At 38.0% G+C, this 6,732-nt stretch overlaps 3 pseudogenes; all 3 read left to right on the forward strand.

The window, feature by feature from the left end:
• Positions 1 to 5,821: 5,821 nt before the first annotated feature.
• Positions 5,822 to 5,940, forward strand: LOC149703763 (5S ribosomal RNA; annotated as a pseudogene).
• Positions 5,941 to 6,086: 146 nt separating this feature from the next.
• Positions 6,087 to 6,205, forward strand: LOC149703764 (5S ribosomal RNA; annotated as a pseudogene).
• Positions 6,206 to 6,351: 146 nt separating this feature from the next.
• Positions 6,352 to 6,470, forward strand: LOC149703765 (5S ribosomal RNA; annotated as a pseudogene).
• The last annotated feature ends 262 nt before the right edge of the window (positions 6,471 to 6,732 follow it).

A 6,732-nucleotide genomic window follows, 5' to 3' on the forward strand; every position in this document is an offset into this window, starting at 1 on the left:
CACCAGATATTGAAAAGCAAACATATTTTATTGTTGTTATTGTTTAAAAAGATGCAGGAAGTTTAATTTCTCTAATTATTTTTCAATTCGAATTACTAACTAGTGCTCTCGGCAACGGCCATATCACGCGGAATACACCGGTTCTCGTCCGACCATTGACGTTAAGCAGCTTCGAGCGCGGGCAGAACTAGGGAGGGAGGCCATTTAGGAACACTGAGTGCCGTTGGCTTTTTCACATTTGTCATCTCTTTTTTATTCCACCAGATATGAAAAAAGTAAACATATTTTATTGTTGTTATTGTTTTAAAAAGATGAAGGAAGTTTAATTTGTCTAATTATTTTTAAATTCGAATTACTAACTAGTGCTCTCGGCAACGGCCATATCACGCGGAAAACACCGGTTCCCGACAATCGTTCAAGTTAAGCAGCTTCGAGCGCAGGCAGAACTTGGGAGGGAGACCATTTAGGAACACTGGGTGCCGCTGGCTTTTTCACTTTTGTTATCTCTTTTAAATTTCAACATATATTTAAAAAGCAAACAAATTTTATTTTTGTTATTGTTTTAAAAAGATGAAGAAAGTTTAATTTGTCTAATTATTTTTAAATTCGAAATACTAACTAGTGCTCTCGGCAACGGCCATATCACGCGGAAAACACCGCTTCTCGTCCGACCATTGACGCTAAGCAGCTTGGAGCGCAGGCAGAACTAGGGAGGGAGGCCATTTAGCAACAATGCGTGCCGTTGGCTTTTTCACTTTTGTTATCTCTTTTAAATTCCACCAGATATGAAAAAAAGCAAACACGTTTTATTGTTATTGTTTTAAAAAGATGCAGGAAGTTTAATTTGTCAAATTATTTTTAAATTCGAATTACTAACTAGTGCTCTCGGCAACGGCCATATCACGCGGAAAACACCGGTTCTCGTCCGACCATTGACGTTAAGCAGCTTCGAGTGCGGGCAGAACTTGGGAGGCAGGTGATTTAGGAACACTGACTGCCGATGGCTTTTTCACTTTTGTTATCTCTTTTTAATTCCACCAGATATGAAAAAAGCAAACATTTTATTTTTGTTATTGTTTTAAAAAGATGCAGATAGTTTAATTTGTCCAATTAATTTCAAATTCGAATTATTAACTAGTGCTCTCGGCAACGGCCATATCACGCTGAAAACACCAGTTCTCGTCCTATCATTAAAGTTAAGGAACTTCAAGCGAAGGCAGTACTTGGGAGAGAGACCATTTAGGATTAATGCGTGCCGTTGGCTTTTTCACTTTTTTTTCTCTATTAAATTCCACCAGATATGAAAAAAACAAACATATTTTCTTTTTGTTATTGTTTTTAAAACATTAAGGAAGTTTAATTTGTCTAATTAATTTTAAATTCGAATTATTAACTAGTGCTCTCGGCAACGGCCATATCACACTGATAACACCGGTTCTCGACAATCATTGAAGTTAAGCAGCTTCGAGCGCAGGCAGAACTTGGGAGGGAGACCATTTAGGAACACTGAGTGCCGTTGGCTTTTTCACTTTTGTTATCTCTTTTTAATTCCACCAGATATGAATAAAGCTAACATTATATTTTTGTTAGTGTTTTAAAAAGATGCAGGAAGTTTAATTTGTCTAATTATTTTTAAATTCGAATTACTAACTAGTGCTCTCGGCAACGGCCATATCACGTGGAAAACACCGGTTCTCGTCCGACCATTGACGTTAAGCAGCTTCGAGCGCGGGCAGAACTAGGGAGGGAGGCCATTTAGGAACACTGAGTGCCGTTGGCTTTTTCACATTTGTCATCTCTTTTTAATTCCACCAGATATGAAAAAAGTAAACATATTTTACTTTTGTTATTGTTTTAAAAAGATGCAGGAAGTTTAATTTGTCTAATTAATTTTAAATTCGAATTCGAATTATAAACTAGTACTCTCGGCAACGGCAATATCACGCTGAAAACACCGGTTCCAGTCCAATCATTGAAGTTAAGCAGCTTCGAGCGCAGGCAGAACTTGGGAGGGAGGACATTTAGGAACACTGAGTACCGTTGGCTTTTTCACTTTTGTTATCTCTTTTTAATTCCACCAGATATGAAAAAAAGCAAACATATTTTACTGTTGTTATTGTTTAAAAAGATGCAGGAAGTTTAATTTGTCTAATTATTTTTAAATTCGAATTACTAACTAGTGCTCTCGGCAACGGCCATATCACGCGGAATACACCGGTTCTCGTCCGACCATTGACGTTAAGCAGCTTCGAGCGCGGGCAGAACTAGGGAGGGAGGCCATTTAGGAACACTGAGTGCCGTTGGCTTTTTCACATTTGTCATCTCTTTTTAATTCCACCAGATATGAAAAAAGTAAACATATTTTATTGTTGTTATTGTTTAAAAAGATGCAGGAAGTTTAATTTGTCTAATTATTTTTAAATTCGAATTACTAACTAGTGCTCTCGGCAACGGCCATATCACGCGGAAAAAACCGGTTCTCGTCCGACCATTGAAGTTAAGCTGCTTGGAGCGCAGGCAGAACTTGGGAGGGAGGCCATTTAGGAACACTGAGTGCCGTTGGCTTTTTCACATTTGTCATCTCTTTTTAATTCCACCAGATATGAAAAAAGTAAACATATTTTATTGTTGTTATTGTTTAAAAAGATGCAGGAAGTTTAATTTGTCTAATTATTTTTAAATTCGAATTACTAACTAGTGCTCTCGGCAACGGCCATATCACGCGGAAAAAACCGGTTCTCGTCCGACCATTGAAGTTAAGCTGCTTGGAGCGCAGGCAGAACTTGGGAGGGAGGCCATTTAGGAACACTGAGTGCCGTTGGCTTTTTCACATTTGTTATCTCTTTTAAATTCCACCAGATATGAAAAAAGCAAACACGTTTTATTGTTATTGTTTTAAAAAGATGCAGGAAGTTTAATTTGTCAAATTATTTTTAAATTCGAATTACTAACTAGTGCTCTCGGCAACGGCCATATCACGCTGATAACACCGGTTCCCGACAATCATTGAAGTTAAGCAGTTTCGAGCGCAGGCAGAACTTGGGAGGGAGACCATTTAGGAACACTGGGTGCCGCTGGCTTTTTCACTTTTGTTATCTCTTTTAAATTTCAACAGATATTAAAAAAGCAAACAAATTTTATTTTTGTTATTGTTTTAAAAAGATGAAGGAAGTTTAATTTGTCTAATTATTTTTAAATTCGAATTACTAACTAATGCTCTCGGCAACGGCCATATCACGCGGAAAACACCGTTTCTCGTCCGACCATTGACGCTAAGCAGCTTGGAGCGCAGGCAGAACTTGGGAGGGAGGCCATTTAGGAACAATGCGTGCCGTTGGCTTTTTCACTTTTGTTATCTCTTTTAAATTCCACCAGATATGAAAAAAAGCAAACACGTTTTATTGTTATTGTTTTAAAAAGATGCAGGAAGTTTAATTTGTCAAATTATTTTTAAATTCGAATTACTAACTAGTGCTCTCGGCAACGGCCATATCACGCGGAAAACACCGGTTCTCGTCCGACCATTGACGTTAAGCAGCTTCGAGTGCGGGCAGAACTTGGGAGGCAGGTGATTTAGGAACACTGACTGCCGATGGCTTTTTCACTTTTGTTATCTCTTTTTAATTCCACCAGATATGAAAAAAGCAAACATTTTATTTTTGTTATTGTTTAAAAAGATGCAGGAAGTTTAATTTGTCTAATTATTTTTAAATTCGAATTACTAACTAGTGGTCTCGGCAACGGCCATTTCACGCGGAAAACACCGGTTCTCGTCCGACCATTGACGCTAAGCAGCTTGGAGCGCAGGCAGAACTTGGGAGGGAGGCCATTTAGGAAAACTGAATGCCGTTGGCTTTTTCACTTTTGTTATCTCTTTTTAATTCCACCAGATATGAAAAAAGTAAACATTTTATTTTTGTTATTGTTTTAAAAAGATGCAGATAGTTTAATTTGTCCAATTAATTTCAAATTCGAATTATTAACTAGTGCTCTCGGCAACGGCCATATCACGCTGAAAACACCAGTTCTCGTCCTATCATTAAAGTTAAGGAACTTCAAGCGAAGGCAGTACTTGGGAGAGAGACCATTTAGGATTAATGCGTGCAGTTGGCTTTTTCACTTTTTTTTCTCTATTAAATTCCACCAGATATGAAAAAAACAAACATATTTTCTTTTTGTTATTGTTTTTAAAACATTAAGGAAGTTTAATTTGTCTAATTAATTTTAAATTCGAATTATTAACTAGTGCTCTCGGCAACGGCCATATCACACTGATAACACCGGTTCTCGACAATCATTGAAGTTAAGCAGCTTCGAGCGCAGGCAGAACTTGGGAGGGAGACCATTTAGGAACACTGAGTGCCGTTGGCTTTTTCACTTTTGTTATCTCTTTTTAATTCCACCAGATATGAATAAAGCTAACATTATATTTTTGTTAGTGTTTTAAAAAGATGCAGGAAGTTTAATTTGTCTAATTATTTTTAAATTCGAATTACTAACTAGTGCTCTCGGCAACGGCCATATCACGTGGAAAACACCGGTTCTCGTCCGACCATTGACGTTAAGCAGCTTCGAGCGCGGGCAGAACTAGGGAGGGAGGCCATTTAGGAACACTGAGTGCCGTTGGCTTTTTCACATTTGTCATCTCTTTTTAATTCCACCAGATATGAAAAAAGTAAACATATTTTACTTTTGTTATTGTTTTAAAAAGATGCAGGAAGTTTAATTTGTCTAATTAATTTTAAATTCGAATTCGAATTATAAACTAGTACTCTCGGCAACGGCAATATCACGCTGAAAACACCGGTTCCAGTCCAATCATTGAAGTTAAGCAGCTTCGAGCGCAGGCAGAACTTGGGAGGGAGGACATTTAGGAACACTGAGTACCGTTGGCTTTTTCACTTTTGTTATCTCTTTTTAATTCCACCAGATATGAAAAAAAGCAAACATATTTTACTGTTGTTATTGTTTAAAAAGATGCAGGAAGTTTAATTTGTCTAATTATTTTTAAATTCGAATTACTAACTAGTGCTCTCGGCAACGGCCATATCACGCGGAATACACCGGTTCTCGTCCGACCATTGACGTTAAGCAGCTTCGAGCGCGGGCAGAACTAGGGAGGGAGGCCATTTAGGAACACTGAGTGCCGTTGGCTTTTTCACATTTGTCATCTCTTTTTAATTCCACCAGATATGAAAAAAGTAAACATATTTTATTGTTGTTATTGTTTAAAAAGATGCAGGAAGTTTAATTTGTCTAATTATTTTTAAATTCGAATTACTAACTAGTGCTCTCGGCAACGGCCATATCACGCGGAAAAAACCGGTTCTCGTCCGACCATTGAAGTTAAGCTGCTTGGAGCGCAGGCAGAACTTGGGAGTTAGGCCATTTAGGAACACTGAGTGCCGTTGGCTTTTTCACATTTGTCATCTCTTTTTAATTCCACCAGATATGAAAAAAGTAAACATATTTTATTTTTGTTATTGTTTTAAAAAGATGCAGGAAGTTTAATTTGTCTAATTAATTTTAAATTCGAATTCGAATTATAAACTAGTACTCTCGGCAACGGCCATATCACGCTGAAAACACCGGTTCCAGTCCAATCATTGAAGTTAAGCAGCTTCGAGCGCAGGCAGAACTTGGGAGGGAGGACATTTAGGAACACTGAGTACCGTTGGCTTTTTCACTTTTGTTATCTCTTTTTAATTCCACCGGATATGAAAAAAGTAAACAAATTTTATTTTTGTTATTGTTTTAAAAAGATGCAGAAAGTTTAATTTGTCCAATTAATTTCCAATTCGAATTATTAACTAGTGCTCTCGGCAACGGCCATATCACGCTGATAATACCGGTTCTCGTCCAATCATTGAAGTTAAGCAGCTTCGAGCGCAGGCAGTACTTGGGAGGGAGACCATTTAGGAACACTGAGTGCCGTTGGCTTTTTCACTTTTGTTATCTCTTTTAAATTCCAACAGATATGAAAAAAGCAAACATATTTTCTTTTTGTTATTGTTTAAAAACATGCAGGAAGTTTAATTTGTCTAATTAACTTTAATTTCAAATTTGAATTATAAACTAGTGCTCTCGGCAACGGCCATATCACGCTGATAACACCGGTTCTCGTCCAATCATTGAAGTTAAGCAGCTTCGAGCGCAGGCAGTACTTGGGAGGGAGACCATTTAGGAACACTGAGTGCAGTTGGCTTTTTCACTTTTGTTATCTCTTTTAAATTCCAACAGATATGAAAAAAGCAAACATATTTTCTTTTTGTTATTGTTTAAAAACATGCAGGAAGTTTAATTTGTCTAATTAACTTTAATTTCAAATTTGAATTATAAACTAGTGCTCTCGGCAACGGCCATATCACGCTGAAAACACCGGTTCCAGTCCGATCATTGAAGTTAACCAGCTTCGGGCGCAGGCAGTACTTGGTAGGGAGACCATTTAGGAACACTGCGTGCCGTTGGCTTTTTCACTTTTTACCTCTCCCAGTGACGTATGTCACGGAGAGGTTCTGTAACGAGCGTGTATGTCTGTTTGTTTGTTTGTGTGTCTGTTGTTACACCCACGTGACCGCGTTCGCAGTTTCCAAATCGGAGCAAACGTGTTCGCCATTTCCGAACTGCTTTCACAGTCACGGAAATGGCTCCTCTACTTGAGTTCTCACACCACCATCTTCTGGTCTATGTCCATCCAACACGTACACCAGTCTGTACTTACTGGCTTCTAAT

Source organism: Phalangium opilio, unplaced genomic scaffold, assembly GCF_054372755.1.
Source record: "Phalangium opilio isolate 3A_F unplaced genomic scaffold, DU_Popi_V2 ptg000017l_1, whole genome shotgun sequence".
Lineage (NCBI taxonomy): Eukaryota > Metazoa > Arthropoda > Arachnida > Opiliones > Phalangiidae > Phalangium > Phalangium opilio.